This window comes from Eucalyptus grandis, chromosome 7, assembly GCF_016545825.1.
Source record: "Eucalyptus grandis isolate ANBG69807.140 chromosome 7, ASM1654582v1, whole genome shotgun sequence".
NCBI classification, from domain to species: Eukaryota; Viridiplantae; Streptophyta; class Magnoliopsida; order Myrtales; family Myrtaceae; genus Eucalyptus; species Eucalyptus grandis.
Genome location: NC_052618.1, coordinates 16,194,937 through 16,213,155, shown reverse-complemented (window position 1 = coordinate 16,213,155; position 18,219 = coordinate 16,194,937). Strand labels below are relative to the sequence as shown.

The window sequence follows — 18,219 nt, the reverse complement described above, 5'->3', positions numbered from 1 at the left end:
AATGGATTGAAATTTTCTTGCTCTCACTTGCATAAATCTTCTAGTCATGCTATTACATTGAATTCATATCGTAATTTAAGTGCCTTAGGATGACGAATAGCATTTCTTTCACTATCCTATACACTTATATCCTTTGCATAGCCCACTTGAGCCTGCAATTTCATTTCTTTAAACCCAGTTGGTGATCATCCCCCATACTAGGGCAAGGCAAAAAGCAGATAAAGATTCTTGAAAAATTCGAGTGTCATTCAAAGTGTAATTGTTTGACGCATGCATTGTGCACAAGAATTGAATTCAAAATAGAACTAAGGGGCTAAAAAAGCAATGTGCCTGGTAAAAGCAAGGCCAATACCCATGAAAAGAAGTGAAAAAAAATGCATGAAAACTAGGGGCATGAAAAAGCGATGTGCCTGGTAAAAGCAAGGCCAATACCTATAGATGAAAAAAAAAGGAAGAGTCAAGATAGATGACTATCAATTGCAAAGGGCTAATGGAGCAATACTTAAAGAGTTAAGATCAATAATGCATTTATAATGGCAATTCCTGAAGGAGAAGAATGGCGACAACGCCTAGATGATCATCAACTTTGACCCCTATACACATATTTTGAGCCTAATAATCCTTTCGTTTCTCAACCCATGAACTCAGCCTATGTTACATCCCTTGCAAAATCTCTTCTGATTATGGCACTTGAATTAACATGGTAGTTCATATGTTTATAAGCATCACTCGAAAAAGTGTGAGCAAGATTATTTCTTTCTCATTTTGCAGGGTTTTTGACTTATAAACCCGGAGATGATTACATAATTGTTCTTTCAAGTGTCTTGACTCGAAGAGTCCCTTTGTTGAGCCATTGACCAAGCCCACATTATTGTCCCTATTAAAGACCCTCTCAGATTGGTAAGATTGTACCACTTGCGAGAATCTTTCGGACCCTTGTTGGTATGATGATAGTAAGATTGAGTGATTCTCATAAAATAGCTCTTCTGAATTAGAGGGAGTGAAAGTCCTTTCTAACTGAAAGTCTCTCGTTTAGTATTCTTAAGAAATCCATGTCACGAGGGAAAATTGTCTTGAACAATAAATCTCTCCAATGAAAATTTGGGTGATGCAAAAGTCATTATGCATGAACCTTGATTGAATTGATAAAGACTTCAGTGGATTTTGAAATATGCATTCCGGAATAACCTTAATTGCTTTTTCTTTGGTAAATGCATTTTTGCTCTAAATCATGTCTGACAAGTAATGTTTTCTCAAAGACCCAAGAGCTCCTGACATTCAGGTTCCTTTCAGAATGCCTCATGATATTAGAAGATAAGAAACCTTCACGAACATTCAAGGTGCATCCTTGATGTTCCCAAAATTTATTTCTACTAGGAGGTGACAGACCTCCATAGGATCTAAATTCCAGAAGACATCCCAAGAATTAGAGATATTACTAGGTAAGTATATCTCTACCTATACTCTAAATACTTGTCATTAGGTAGGTATTTTCTCTCAAGTGCATCGACACTTGACTCGATCAATCTGTCCTCTACATCGACCAAGTGTGCTTCCGTAGCCTGATGTTTCTTTCATGACCTGGTGTGCTTTCGTAACCCAAAGTCCCTTTCATCGACTCGGCGTGCTTCCATAGCCCGGTGTCCTTTATATTGACCTGGCGTGCTTTCATAGCCCAGAGTCCCTTTCATTGACCTGGCGTGCTTCCGTAACCCGGTTTAAGTGACCGTAGAATGGTACGAGTCTTGGAAAGTAAATCCTCGTTTAGGAGACCGTAGAATGGTATGGGTCCTAGAAAATCAATTTTTTTTGTCAAGGCGACCGTAGAATGGTACGGGTCCTGGAAAATCAATTTTTTTTTGTCAAGGCGATCGTAGAATGGTACGGGTCCTAAACACAATCAAACACTATTATACTGAGCGACCATAGAATGGTTTGGGTCTTGAGAAATCAATCTCTTTACAAAGCCATGTTACTATTCTAGGCGACCATAGAATGGTACGGACCCTGGACATGTAACACCAACCATCTCGAATTACGCTATCCTCCTTGAAGGTAAGTTATTCCAAGTAGGTTCATTTATCATTTGCGTTTTCATGCATCATATAAATTGTATTCAAAAATGGAATTTATTTTCCAACAAAAAAATCATTCAATGCATGAGCATAGTCAAAATTTAGGTCTCAATTTGTCTTTGAAGGCAACCTCTACGAGCTCATCTTCAAAGAGGAGCAAATGTTGACACTAAATTTTGGTGACATGTTTAGTCATTTATTGCATTAAAAAATTAGGAGTTAATTTTATTCATGAAAAATAGTTAATTGCATAGCATATAGTTTTAGGTGCATTTATTTTTATTTTGCATTTAAATTGGACCGGTGACGGATGGGTTCGAATTCATACTTCAGAAATTTTAATTTGATGAGTCGGGCTAAGCCTAGAGAAAGCAAATTGGCCTAAGCCCGTATCATTGGGGAGATTTTATAGATTTATCTTTGTAAGATTTCAATTCAAAAGCAAATATTGCGTTTGGAGAGGTACATATTGCGTTTGGAAAAGAAATTTTTGTAGATAAGGTTTTGGAAAATTAAAAACCATAATTTGTAGCCTATAAATAGATTAATATGCGTAGGGTTTTCAAGGGGGCCACACAAATTGAAGATACAACCCAAGGAGGCTTCTTTTCGGATTTTCTAGGGTTTTTCTTGAATCATTCGGAAAAAAAGAGGCTTCCTTTCGTTCTTTAAAAAATCACACCAAAAAAAAAAAAAAAAAAGAAAAAGGAAAGGCTTTGGAGGAAAGGCTAGTTTTCCTAAAAGGTTCTACGTATAAAAGTGAAAGAGCGAGAGAAGGTACAGCAGAGAGAGGGACGTGGGAAGCGACGTAGCAGAAAAAAAGAAGAAGAAGAAGAAGGAAAACACAAAATAGAGGAAGAAGAAGACCGGTGCTCCCGGTACCCTGCCCGCGCCGGCGCCGTGTGCCCGCACCATCAACCATGCCGCATTGCCTCCATCAGCAACCTTCGACGCTCCGCCTACTTTGGCCCGTGAGTCAGCCTCCTACAACACCTATGAGTCCCTATGACGCCGTTGCTATTGTCGAATCTGCCTTGCTCGCAACTAAAAGTTTAAGCCACCTTCCTGCTATGATACCGTCCTCAGGCCGTCCGATTGTAGCTGCTGGTCGCTGGGTTTCCGACTCTAACCCACGAATCTGCTGCTGTTTTTTTTCGCAGAGCAGGAATCGAGCCGGATGCAGCCCCGCTCCACGAGTTGCTATCTACCAGCCCCGAGCCCTCGCTCCAACTCGCAATGATGCCCGTGCTGCTCCGATTAGCGAGCCACCGCCTCTACACGCCGCTCGGACTTTCTTCCCGAGCGACACCCATAGCCCGATGCCGATCCTCTGCCACAATATGACGTTGCCCCCTGCCCAACTCGTCGTCTGCTGACCCTCGCTGCTACGTCTGCAATTGGTCCCTCACCGGTCCGCTCACCGCCGATCCTTGCCGGAGCTCCAACACCGACGACTCAACCTCCGGCGACCCACCGAAGCTGTCAAATCGTGGGTGAAAAAAGCAAGAAAAAGAAGAAAGGAAAAAGTCAATTTAGGTAGTTCTTTTTCTTTATTTATTTATCTTTTCTTATTTTATTTTATTTGTTCTTTTTAGTATAATTATTCCTTAGTGTAAAAATGAGATGCTTGACATGAAATAGCCTGTTAAATTTGTGATTGTCGGTCCATTTTCGCGCCCGAAATCCGACTCATAATCACTTTAAAAAATCGTTATTCCGATCTCTCGCTCGAGATTCGATTCGCGATTTACGTAAAATTGGCCAACCCGATCTCATGCGTGAAATATGGTTCGTCAATTTGGATATCAATATTGCTTGATTTGCCGTCGTGTCACTTAAGTCAATTTTTCTTTTTTAAAAATCCAAAAAAATGTAGGTTAGAATTAGGTTTATTATTTCTTGTTTTAGGGTTTGCATATTTAGAATAGGAATTTTATTTTGAATTTCAAAAAAAATCAAAAAATCAAAAATCAAATCAATCAATTTAGGTTGCTAGTTTTTTTAACCTGAATTGCATGTTTAATTATTTGGCAATTATTAATTTCGAAATTAACAAAACAAAAACACAAAAAAAATCATCATGCATATGTCATGTAGAATTAGGGCATCTTTTGTACGTCATTGCATTGCATTGCACGTCATTAGAATTAGGTCATTTTGATTAATTTAGATTGCATATTTAATTATTGCATGTTCATTAAGAAATCACAAAAAAAATTTACTCATTCACATAGTTTATGACATGTTGCTATGCCATATCATTCCATATTAGATTAGAAGCATTGCATTGCATATGGATTTTATTCTCATTAAAAAAGTGAAAACAAAAAATTGAATGATGGCTTGTTAATTAGAAATCATATCTAGGATTGCTGATGTGAATTATGATCTAACATTGCAGATGCTTTCGTTACTATAAGATAAGTCCTGCATTTTATTTATTTACTTTCTTGGATGTTAAATTGGTGATTTGTGCACATGTATGATCACCTCACATGTTAGGAAAGTAAATTAAAATTAATTTAAACTGCTTGCCAAACATTTTTTTCAAAATAAAAGAGAAAGGTACTGAAAAGACGTTAGAAAAATCTAGAGTAACTAAGTCCTCAAACTCACAATCTCTAGTTTGTAGGAATAAAGTATTTCTCTCATTACTTTACTTGGATTTCTAATCGACCCACCAAAAATAGATTAGTGGCGACTCCTAATTGAAAAATCAATGGCATGTTAAGCATTTGAACCTACGTCGCGAATTAGTATGGGCTCAGGAGAACTCAAGCTAAGTTTAGGCTTAGTAATCCATTAGCTAAATCCTAGGTGGTGCACCTGAAAATTTGGTTGCAACAACAGTAAGATGCGAAAGCGAAGTGAGAAAAGGAGCAACGAGGGGTCCCACTATTAGTAGGACACTAGCAATGTCACATGATGGTTGCTTTGTATTGATAGATCGACCCATGACTGGCTTAGCTGAATGAAGCGACCAGTGGAAGTTGCTTCATAGAAAAACTTCAGCCCGGTTCTTATCCAGGAGATAGATAGTCCAATTTGCTTTATCGATTCCCTTGGATGAGCTAAAGACGGAAAAAATGTATGTAGTATTAAATTTCGAAATTGCATGAATTTTATGAAACATTTATTTTAACTATCTCCAATCTCATGTGCTCCCAAATGAAGTAAATTAGTGCATCCACGTTATCGCATCTTTTTGTGTTGTATCAATTATTTAGATTCCCGAGTGCAGTGTATCCAAATTTATATTGAGTTGGCATACGTTTATTGAATGAGTTAAAATGTGATCCCGACGGGCTCTTGCCAATTCTTTGGCCCATAAAAAAATACGTGGCTTGGGATATTCTAGCCCGGGACCTGGCCCAAACTGAAACCATGCCATGAGGCCCAGACCCAATTCAATTGGCCATGGTCCTCTGTTTTCCAAATCTCTGCGAGCGTCGGCGACTCTGCCGGTGGAAAGAGATGTCGTGTTTCCATTGTGATTTCTGATGACTCCCACCGTTGGCCATGGACATTGGATTTTCTTGTTTTTGTGTGCGCCCAGAATTCCAGATCTGGACGAACGACATCAACAATGGCCATGGATGAGCGTTGACATCTCTTGCTGGTCTCATATAATCATATATAGAGTTAGACAAATTTGGAGTAGCACCCATTTCCAAATTTGTACAGAGACATATTTGATGGCCCTTTCAAGATATCAACCTTGAGTTTTTTTTTATAAGACGGACCTTCACTCTAGTGACGTATGCTTCAATGGCTACGCCATTGATGGTCTCAAAGTGAGATTGACTTGAAAGTCTACTTTTGGTTGACCGCCCGGGGAAGCAAATGAACGAGCTGTGAATTATTGTGGGTTGCTGTCTCGGCCATGAACGGGCAATGAATGCGAGCCGGCGCGATGACAAAACGGGTGGCTCGGCCATAGACGGTCGCCCTAGATGTGGATTCGGGAACTTTGCTGATGACTGTAGATGGAGGAGCTGGCTATGGACGGCAGAGAGAGAGAGAGAGAGAGAGAGAGAGAGAGAGAGAGAGAGAGTTTTAATTTTTTTATTTATGTCCACATCATTGACAGATGGCATTTTTTGATTGGATTTCAACAAAAATGCCACGTCCGCCTATGACATGGTGCATTCTAACTACCGTGTACTTTCTTGTGAGGGAGAAACGTATAAAGTAGGAGAGGAAAGAGACCAAAAATTTGCAATGGGTCAATTATCATAATGTGAATTTATTTCCTAAAATTAGAGGATCCCACCTTTCGACTAAATTTTTGATGCATACATACATAGAGAGATGTCATACAAAAAAGAAATTTAATAAACATCTATATGACATGATATAGGACTAAGAGTGAGATTTACTTAGCCTAAAAACAAAAAAATGAATGACGAAGTGCACCGTAGAAAGGACCCTATTTATAAGCCGAACTCAATTGGGTGTTTTTTTTTTTTTTAGTAAACCAAATAAGAACCAAAAGGGAACCAAAGGACTATAGGATAACATAAGTATGAATCACGTAGAATCACACTTGTTTACATGAGAATTCTATAGGGTCCGATTCTCAAGAGAAGTGACTTAGACGTGGTGCTTATATACAAGGTGTGCAATTGGCGATCAGTATTGTGAATGGAAGATTAGGTATGAGCTTCAAATAAAGTAATAGCTGATCTAAAATCCAACACCATGACACGAGACTACTATGCTGGTACTTTCTTGTGGTGACGCCCGATGCTTTGATTATAGAGCATGCATTATTGAGCTGGTATAGTCAGAATGCGCTACATATATGATATTCATTTATGCTCAAATTAAAGAGTTAAGCCTGTCCAGCGTCGGATCACGACTTGAATGCAATATGAATTCACTAAACGATAAATCAGTTCATTAAATTTCAGACAAGATTGTGAGTCCATTTTTAGGATAAAGGATCTCCATGCGTTTTTCCTCCCTTTCGTTGGTTCAATAAGGATGAAAGAGGCTGCGAAAGGGCACGTAATATTCACTGATATGTAATTAAAGCAGGGGCTTTAGAGTTTCATCGTCGTTGACACGTGGATTTTCACTGGCAATAAATATTTAAGTAACAAAAAATATAGATGAAAGAAAAGAAAAGAGAGGAGAAAATATTAAAAATTCTCAGCTTGTTCGTCGGTCTCTCTCTCCCGATCGCTCCGTCTTGATTCTCTCTCCTCTCCTTGATCTAATCTCCACTCCAGCGATGCACATTGAGCAGAGAAGAGTCTCCTTCTCTCTCTACGAAACCAAAAGGGAGTGAAGCTGTCAATTGGAACCTCTCTACAGCTGACGCTTCCCTGCATCCACGAATGGAGCTCCCACCAGCTATTCATCCAGATTGAAAAACATCAGTAGCAATGTGGAGGAGGGAACCGAGTCTGCAACGAAGGTGTTCTGTGGGATGACGAAGTTGGGCTTCGTTTCGAAGAATACCATTTTCAAGAGGGAGAATTTGTCAGCTTTATCTGGCGGTGCGAGAAAGTTCGAGTTCGAGAGTACAAGATGTGGTCGATTGTAAGACGAAAAGCCACTGTCGAAGGCTCGGATGCTCTGTTGTTGAGAGAGAGGTTGCGGAAGAGTCGTGCTGCAGAGATGTGGGTTGCAGAATTATGGTACTGTGGCGAAAGAGGTGAGTGTGAGAGAGGCTCTAAATACGGCGTTTGATCGCATTTTTGTACAATTGTACATCATCATAATGAGACTTTCAAGATCATACCGTTCAAATAAATCAATAATCATCTTCCTATGCAAGGTTAAGTATCTTTGCAGCAGGTCTTTGCTGGATGCAAAGAAATACACAATCAGGTCATCAAAAGCAAATTATTCATTCTCATAGCAAGATTTACAATATGCATATAAAACAAATCCAGTGAAAACCAACATCACTAACACCTTTTCCACCAGAAAAGAAAATTGATAAAATCCTTTGTTTGAAGAAAAAACAAGTAATCTATTTTCACTTAATCAATCGAAACAATATGCATAGAATAGTAAAGAAGCCAAATCTCTTCAAATTTCCCTCACAAATTGACAGTGTAGTGCCCATTTTGAATTGAGAGCTTTGTCCATGGAAAAAGCCCCAAATCCCAAACTCTAATGGGTTAAAGTGTCTTCACTGTGCTACCAATCTTCCATTTGGACTTACTCACTTTTGGCTCAAAAGTGAGACCATATCTCATGTTTTTGCTTATGCTCTTGCGACTCACAAGAGAAGCTTTCTTTGATATTCGTCCTTTTGAAAGAATGGTAGACCTTGAGTTCCAAAATGAGAATTATTATATTCAAATTGCTTCATGTATATTAGAATTTGCAAGGAGAAGGGGGAGTGCCAATTTAACAAATTTTTGTCAGTAATGCCAACATAGAATTTAAATTGAATTTTAGACTCTAAAATTTGATTAATTTTAGAAAGGGAAGAGCATTTTCTTTCCGCCCTTATCATCATTTTTTGCTTTTTTGGAAAACATTTCTAAGGAATGCAGTAATCAATGCAGAATGCACTTGTCAAACAACCAAATTACGAAAGTGTCGAGCTTTGATGGCACTAATTTTAATGTTATCATGTACTTTGTCGACATCTGAGCTTTGTCAACAATTCAAGCGTATGTAGTTGCAAAAGTACCAAAATAAAAAGAAAATAGTAAAAAAAAAACACAAAAAAAGAAGGGCGAAAAAAAAAGATAAATAAATAAATAATGAACTAATTATATCAATGGGCTCCAGCCCATTTGATCCACCAAGTAGGCGTTCCTTTCTTCTTTTCCCTGCCCTCTCCGAAGCTGGAGGCGCGCGTGGAAGCCGAGGGGGAATCGCAAGATTCGCCGAGTGGAGAGCGCAGTGAGGGGAACGAGTTCAGCGCGAGAGAATTTCATGAAGGTGTTCGGGAATAGCCAAGCATGACATTAAAAGGCGCGGTTTATCTCATCCAATCATGTGTATCAATTAAAAATAATCCCACTCCTACAAGGACTAGGAATGCTACCTTAGGCCGGGCTTATGCCAAGGACATCTAGGAGGGATGGGATAGGGCAATGGGACCCTAGTGGTGGCTCGATGGCGGTTGATAGATGGCAAACGGATAGACACTCTAAACGACCTAATTTTTTCTTGGAAAGTGACTTAATTTTTTGCTGGAAAATTATCTAATGAAGAATAATACAAATTTATAAAAATTTAATTCGAAGATTTCAACGTCACAAATAAAATTTCACTATAAAGATATCCCAATAAATCTACTTTAAGTTTTTGATGGCTCTTTCAAGAATAAGAAAAATTAAAAGGAAATGATTGCGAGATATTGGATAAATCTTCCTCTCAACGAATTTCATCTTTTGAGCAAGTCTTCCTTTGGAGGGGCTTCTTGGACAAGCAAGAAATCCAAGAGTGGAACCGAAAAATCTCATCCTTCGAATAGGCGGATCCTATCTAGATGATGATGATCCGTCTGACCTTAGCTCGACGATTGGATAAAGCTCTTGTCAAACAACCACCCTGACCCGAAACGAAGGACACAAGCGACGCCATTGGAATCCGAAAGGCAGCAATGAAGTGGGAGAGAATAGAATGAGACAATAATTGACAGAACGTATTTGGAACGGATTGAAATTTGACTTGGAAGTTGAATTGGTTATGAAACGACCTTGATGGGGGAAGACTTGGTGAAAAATGGAAGATGAACAAAAAGAAAACCATGCTTGGTCGAAGATAGAACGTGTTGCATTCCTCTGAGTAGGTGTTCAATGAATTGTGCTAGAGAGAAACAGAGAGCGAGACGATTCTGAAACAATAGGTGGAGGAAGAAAGATCATGCCATAAGAAATTTCCAGACAGCCCATTCCTTGTGACATCCAAACAATGATGATGTCCGTCAATCGACAATCATACTTACCACTAGGTCATTTTCATCTCTGATTCGACTCTAGAATTAATTTCAATATGTTCCGACTTCGTCCGTTGATATATGTTTCATTTTGTTTTTCTCCAATTCTCTTGTTGTCTTCTGAATTTCCAGTGGGTCAATGGTCCAAACGCTCGCAAATAGTGTTAATACTTGATATTCTCACAGCAGGCAAGACAACTTCTAGAAACCAACTGGGTATTAGGGGATTCCAAAACCCATATATTAAGACATTCCTATCTTGAAATAGAGATTTTCACCGCGAAACAACTTCCAGCCCATTTGAGGGATTCCAAAGAGGATCCTTTCCCTGAAATACTCTGATAGAAAAAGGGAGTGCAAATGAGCAAGCAACGCAAGATAAGTTACAAAGTTTATAATCATCAGGAAACCTTCTTTGCATGTCACCAAAAGAATTAGCTAGTGTGTATTCATTATGATTTTTGGTTTTGCAGAAAAAAAATTCGGGGAATGTATTATTAACCAACCAATTCACAAAAATACTGGTCTTCTTATAGCACTAACTTTAGTGTTATTACGGTATCTCATCAACACCTGAATTTTTTAAAGCAATTCAAGCGTCGATCTCCATAAAAGTACAAAAATAGAAAATATCAAAAACAACAAAAGAGAGCGAAAAAGGATAGACAAACAAACAAATGAATAATAAACTAATTAAAAAATAAAACGTTTAGAAAATGATGGGTGTTAAAAGGGATACTTTTTCTGTTGTGGCCCAATTCACATAGCTCTGACAAGATAAAATTTCGTCTTAAGTCCATCAAGGCTAATCGGCTGCAACCCCTCTATAGCCCACCCCACATTCTAATAAAGCCACGACCCATTCCTAGCCGAAGATCGCTTGAAATCTTGGAATCCCTCATTCCGACGCCTGCGTTCGTTGTCGTACGCCATTAGCCGAAAATGATATTGGGTCAATTTTCCAATAAGAGGAAATTTAAATAGAAATATGAAGTCGAAAGACATGTGGAAATTAAAAATATTTCTATGGAATTGAAAGTGCGAGAGATAAAAGTGAAATTTTCCTTTCACAAATGACATCAAAACACTGTTCATTCAAATAAGAACGAATCATCGGCAAACAAATTTGCATGATCTACGAAAGCAAAATTTCAAGCCGTGATTCAACATCCGAGCAATCTAGAGACGGAAGCACTTTCCTAATACTAAAAGGCATAAGAAAAACTGACATAACCACCACCAAGGACATCTAGGAGGGAAAGGACGATGGGAGCCTAGCGGTGGCTGGATAAGCGACAAGCAGATGGACTTGCTTCCATGAGAGAGATCGACATACCTCAATTATGAGTTGTGACTAATTATTGATGAAGCCAAGAAAAAGGGGGAAAACCATAAAAAAAATTCCAAATTTTACCTACGATGACACATTTATCTTAATTTTTTTTAGCATATTTACCCTCTATAAATAAGTATGGTTAAAAATTTTGCTTATATGGATAACGGAAAGTGAATGATGTTGACATCAAATGAAATACGAACTTCAACTGAAAAAATAGAAAATCATCAAACCAAATCTTAATGAAAGGTGAATGTCATATTGATATAAACTTAAAATTTTCTATATCATAAGAATAATTTTAGGATAAATATGCCATGGACATATTTTAACAGAAAGAAAAATATATGCAACAAAAATGAATATAATTTGAGTTTTTCACCGGCTTTTTTCAAAACGACGGTGGGTTCTTTTTAACATTTTTTTATATATTTTTTATTTTCAAACTCAATTCCTTTCTCATCCAGAACAACCCCAGGCTTCTCCCATTTACGCCGTTTTTCCCACACGACATCCGAATCATCTCCATTTCCTTCGATTCGCCTTATTTATTTATTTATTTATTCTTGTTCGTTTTTTCTCTTCATGCTTGTTCTCCAATCCTCACGCGGGGCGTATCGTCTTGATGATGATGACAGACTCATTGGCCTCGGCTGCCGCGGTTGACGAAGCGACGCCGGACCGACGGGAGTGCCGAGAGCGGAACTGAAGAATCTCATCCTTCAATTCGGCGGATCGTATCCAGATGATGATGATGATGATGATGATGATCCATCCGACCTTAGCCTTGGCAATTGGATAAAGATCTTGTAAACAGTTGACACCGCCGGGCATCCCCATTTGCGCGCGGCGTGGATGGGCGAAATAATGGAATTCCGAAAGACGGCAGTGAAGTGGGAGCGAACAGAACGAAGAAAGAATCGGATAGCACATATCCTGGAATGAATCGAAATTTGTCTCGGAAATGAAATGGGTCTGACGATAGTTCAGCGGCGGTGGTGGCGTGAGCCCGAGATGGCCCGGCCACAGATAAATCTGATCCAGACATGGATAAGGACAGGAAAGCGACGACTTGAATCAGAGTGGCTGCGACCCGAGTGTGGAATCTGATGGTGTCGTTCACTGTGGGATGATCTGAATTGCTGGAGATGAATCAGGGGAATCCAGAGCTACAGAGAGAGAGAGAGAGAGAGAGAGAGAGAGAGAGAGAAAAAAAAAAAAAAAATCTGGTAGGAGAAAAATTTGTCAAGTTTGCAAGGAAGGTGTTTGATGGAATGATGAAGCCGAACTCTATTTTCAAGGATACCCATTCGAGAGAAAGAGAGAGAGAGAGAGAGAGAGAGAGAGAGAGAGAGAGAGAGAGAGCATGATGTTGTTGATTCTAATAGGAAAAGCCACTGCCAGAGGCTTGGATGCTGTGATGTTGAGAGAAAGGCTGCGGAAAAGTTGTGACGCAGAAACGCCTTTACATAGTTATGCCACCGCAGCAAAAGAGATGACTGTGAGAGAGGCTTTGAATACTGCATTGACGACGAAATATCTGCAGATCCTAGAGTCTTTCTAATGGGTGAGGAGGTCGGAGAATACCAAGGTTTTTTCTCTTTTCTTTTTGGGCAGAAGCATGGACCTTAGAGGGTTGTTGATATTGCAATTACAGAGGTTGGTTTCGCTGGAGTTGAAGTTGGTGCTGCTTTCTATGGTCTCAGGCCTGTTGTGGAGTTTATGACATTCAATTTTGCTATGCAGGTGATTTTCTACGTTATAAATTCTCCTGCAAAGATGAACTACATGTTGGCTGGCAATACATCAGTCCTTATAGTTTCAAGAGGAGTTGCAGCAGGAGTCAGTGCCCATCATTCCCAAGCCTCGTGAAGACATAGCCGTCCCACCTGGAGGAAGCTTTTCTGGATCCGGCCTCATTAGATCACTCGTCACCCTCAGGATCTATCAAACACAAGAATGGCTCATGGCGTGTGAAATGAGAGTTGCCATGAACGGTGTAACATCTCTAGTATGTCCCTCCAACAAAGTGCTTCCTCATCCTCTGGTTTTTTTAGATTGGCAGTCACTAATTTATTAAGGCAGTGTGTTTAGTTGCATTATTTGAATGCGTTGTTGTCAAGGAGTGAATATTTTCCGTGGTCGCAAATTTTATCGGTGTTTACTCAAAGTCTCCTTTTCAGTTGATATTAATATTACGATGGGATCAACATAAGCACAGAAAAATTAGATAATACATGGCACATGTGTCCATTATAAGATCGTTGACGCAGGATGGGACCATTGTAATTACTCTACTTAACTCAGCTTGTAATTTTTGGTTTTAGCCTCAGAAAGTTTCACATCTACTTCTTTTGTTTGAAAGGGTAAGCAACCATTCACAAATTCTGGACATGCTTGTCTTGTTACAAAGTAGTAATTGCTTTTGCTATTCAATGACACTCTTTGCCCTCATAAACTTTGATCGGTGACCTATTGTTGAACTGCTATTCTTTAAATTAGTCCATGATTCAGTCAATTCAAATTCGATTTATTAATTATGTGCTCTGGTGTTCTAGGGATTGAATGAATTTTTATTTGGGTCTGCTTTGTTCGTGGTTATTAGTATCAATATCATGTGTTGCTTCATTCTGTAATAATGCAGTGTAGGAAAGTGGCAAACTCCTCAAGCTCACTACTAGGCAACATTGTCATTGATGATAGGCCATTTGGGACATTTGTTTCTCTTGTATACATGTATCTAGTGACATTAGATTAACATAAAGACTCTCTGGAAATACAAATCATGGAGATTTGAGGAATGTGGATTTTTAAGCTGCTTCTTATGCGAAATTGAGGTCTCAGAATTTGACATTTGTTGATTCACTTTCAACTGAGGCTAGATTCAATGCATTTATCATTGTTTTTCCTTCTCTTATTTTAAATAGTGATGATGTTGCTGTAGGATACACCATCAAGGTTGCTACTAAACCGAAGTATCAAATCAAATCAGTTGCACGAGAATTGTTTTATAACTCTTTCCAGTGGCTTCACACACAAACCATAGTGGTTCCTGATCTTATGTCTAGGCTTGGATTATTTTATCCAATTTGATGCAGAATCTGTAACTCTTGAATTATTCTGCCACCCATCAAGGAACGTATCCATCGTGGAAATGAAATCTCGTAGGATTTTCACATTTTCATCATCATTTCTCGATATGTAAACTATGTATATTTAGATATGTTAAGTGATGCAATCACTTTTGGAGCTAGCTTTAGAACGAATCATGTGATACTTTAGCCTTTCAAATTCCTGGTTAAGCTCTTTCCAGTTCAACTTGGTGACCATTGAGTTGTCTTCCACACCGATTGGTTTTAATATATATATATCATCAAGTGCTAAGTTCCACAACAACTATAGAGAAAAAATAATGATCAAAGGACTCCACTTAAATGAGCTTTCACTACTCACTTCTCTCTTGACCTTATGCCTCATTTTGGCCCATTCTTTCTGGTAGTAAGTGATTTGATGATTAATGTTTACGTAGTTTCGTTCATTTGTTCACTAGTTAATGGAGCATCTGTTGTTTTAGAAAATTTTGATTGAACATCTCTGTTTGTGGCTGTTCAAGTGTAGGATGGAAATAGACTGTTTGACTGCTTTAGTAATGTATATCCTTTAAATTTGATACCTTGTCTTTTCTGGTTCGAATGGAATAGTGTGGCAGTTTCACTTCTCTTGGATTGGCTTCCCCTCGACGGTGTCCGTCAATGTGGTATTTGGTGGGAATTTAGTTACTATTTTCATGATTGTCATGCTAGGCATTACAAACAGGAACAAAATGAGAACTTGTGGAGTATATTTTTGTTCTCCATGAATCTCTTCAACCAGGAGGTTGTATCATATAATGTTGTTTATGTATATGCTGTTGTGGGGTTCGATTGCTGATGTAGTCAGATCAGAATCATGACAAACTGGGAGGTTCACCGATCCACCAAATGTTTTAACTGTATGCGTTAGGCATATAGCTCATGTGCACACATGGGTTCTTTACCTCCCCTAATATGGCATTGTGGAAGTTATTAATGTGTTTTGACCAGTTTGATAGGAACCAAATCACAGAGGCGAGGCATGTTCTACTCAGCTAAGCTAATCATTCAACCTTACTGTCCATCCGAGGCATGTTTGGGAAAGCAGTTTTCTATGTGCTTCCAATCCTCAGAGCAAAGTCTTTCATTTCTAGACATAGCTTTCCTGCTGAACGCTACATATTATGGAGGCTTGATTATGTATCCTTTATGGCTTTTCAGATTTTCTCAGTTTGCAGTCTAAGTGAGCTTCTTAGATATGTTGGTTTTACCTCATTCAATAATGTTGCATTTCCTAGATATGTCTTCTATAGTTCTCTTCCTTCTACTTTACAGGCATAACAACGCTGGCCTTGAAGTGCCCTTGTGGTTCCTTGTATATTTTAAGGATGTCTCTTTCATATGTAGTTTTTGGATTGCTTTTGAGGAAGTACTTAGTGTACTAACAATGTAGGTATGATGTGAATTATACAAATATCACCAGCAAGAGTGACCACCCTAAGGGCTATCATTTTCTTCGTGCTCACAGGTCTATTCTTGCTCAGTTTCAAACACTCTTAATTGAGAAACTGTTTTCTATGTGCTTCCAATCCTCAGAGCAAAGTCTTTCATTTCTAGACATAGCTTTCCTGCTGAACGCTACATATTATGGAGGCTTGATTATGTATCCTTTATGGCTTTTCAGATTTTCTCAGTTTGCAGTCTGAGTGAGCTTCTTAGCTATGTTGGTTTTACCTCATTCAATAATGCTGCATTTCCTAGATATGTCTTCTATAGTTCTCTTCCTTATGCTTTACAGGCATAACAACACTGGCCTTGAAGTGCCCCTGTGGTTCATTGTATATTTTAAGGATGTCTCTTTCATATGTAGTTTTTGGATTGCTTTTGAGGAAGTACTTAGTGTACTAACAATGTAGGTATGACGTGAATTATACAAATATCACTAGCAAGAGTGACCACCCCGAGGGCTATCATTTTCTTCGTGCTCACAGGTCTATTCTTGCTCAGTTTCAAACACTCTTAATTGAGAAACTGATATAAATAGGAAGGAAAGCAGAGAACGGGGTGGGAGTGCAGGGGGAGAAGGATACGTTGGGTGGGAGATAATCGAAATAAGTGAGCGTGCCTCTCTTTTTTTCATGCAAAGGAAAAAGCACCAATAGTAGTAGCCACCCACGAATGCAAGAACCATGAAAAGAGAGAATGAAGTATTGTAAGTTTTCTTAAGCTGCTTCTGATGTGAAATTGGGGTCTTGGAATTTGACATTTGTCGATTCACTTTCGATCGATGTTAGATTCTATGCATTTATCATTTTTTTTCCTTCTCTTCTTTTAAATGGTGATGATGTTGCTACGGGATTCGACATCCGGGTTGCTGCGAAACCAAAGTATCAAATCAGATCAGGTGAATGAGGATCATTTTGTAGCTCATTCCAGTGTCTTCACATGCGAACCATAGTGGTTCCTGATCTTACGTATAGGGCTGGATTATATTATTAAATTCAATGCGGAATCTGTAACTCTTGAAGTATTCTGCTACCCACCGAGGAACGTATCGTATCCATAGTGGAACTGAAATCTCGTAGGATTTTCACTTTCTAGCTTTTAACCAGCTTGTGTCTTGTTGTATTGATCTGGGCTTCTAGCTACATATTTTCATCATCATTTCTCGATATGTAAACTCTGTATATTTAGAAATGTTAAGTGATGCAATCACTTTTGGAGCTAGCTTTAGGACCAATCATGTGATGCTTTTGCCTTTCAAATCCACTAATTGGTGATCATTGAGTTGGCTTCCGCACTAATTGGTCTTTATATATCTCCAAAAGTGCTAAGTTTCACTACAACTGTAGATGAAAATAATGACCAAAGGACCCACTTAAGCAACCTTTCACTACACACTTCTCTCTCATCCCTATGCCCCATTTTTGGTCCACTTTTGTGGAAGTTAATAATTTGATGATTAATGTTTAAGTAGTTTCATTCGTTTGTCATCTAGTTAATGGAGCATCTATTGTTTAGGTGGATTTTGATTGAACATCTCTGTTTGTGGCTTTTCAACTGTAGGATGGAAATAGATTGTCCAAGTTCTTTATATATCCTTCAAAATTCAGTACCTTGTCTTCTGGTTCAAATGGAATAGGATGGCAGTTTCACTTTTCTTGGATTGGTTTCTTCTTAGCGGTGTCCTCAATCTTGGTGTTTGGTGGGAATGTAGTCACCATATTCATGATTGCCATGCTAGGCATTACAAACAGGAACAAACCAAGAACCTGGAGGGTATGTTCTAGTTCTCCATGAATCACTTCAACCAAGAGGTTGTGTCATATAATGCTGGTTACTAATATGTTGATGTTTGTTCGACTGCTGATATAGTCAAATCAGAATTATGACAAACAGGGAGGTTCACTGGTCCGCTAAACTTTTAAGTGCATGCATTGGAGATCTAACTCCTGTACACGCACGAGTTCTATACCCTTCTAAAATTGCATTGTGGAAGTTATAAATGTGTTTTGATCACTTTGATCAGAATCAAATCGTAGAAGCATGTTCTGCTAAGCAAAGCTGATTCAGCTTTGCTGCCATCCAAGGCGTGTTTGAAAAAGCAATTTTCTATGTGCTTCCAATCCATGGAGCAAAGTCTTTCATTTCTAGACATTGCTTTCATGTTGAAAGCTTCATATTATGGAGGCTCGGTTACGGATCATTCATGGCTTGTCACATGTTCTAGGCGTGCAATCTAGGTGAGCTTCTTAGCTATGTTGGTTTTACCTTACTGAATATTGCAACATTTCCTAGATATACCGTTTATAGTTCTCTTCCTTT

At 38.7% G+C, this 18,219-nt stretch overlaps 1 long non-coding RNA gene across 1 annotated transcript; it reads left to right on the top strand.

Moving 5' to 3' along the window:
* The first annotated feature begins 11,961 nt into the window (after window positions 1-11,961).
* Window positions 11,962-16,354, top strand: LOC108954149. Its single transcript, XR_001979856.2, has 2 exons — window positions 11,962-12,982; window positions 13,070-16,354. It is a non-coding gene; the product is annotated as an uncharacterized LOC108954149 (long non-coding RNA).
* The last annotated feature ends 1,865 nt before the right edge of the window (window positions 16,355-18,219 follow it).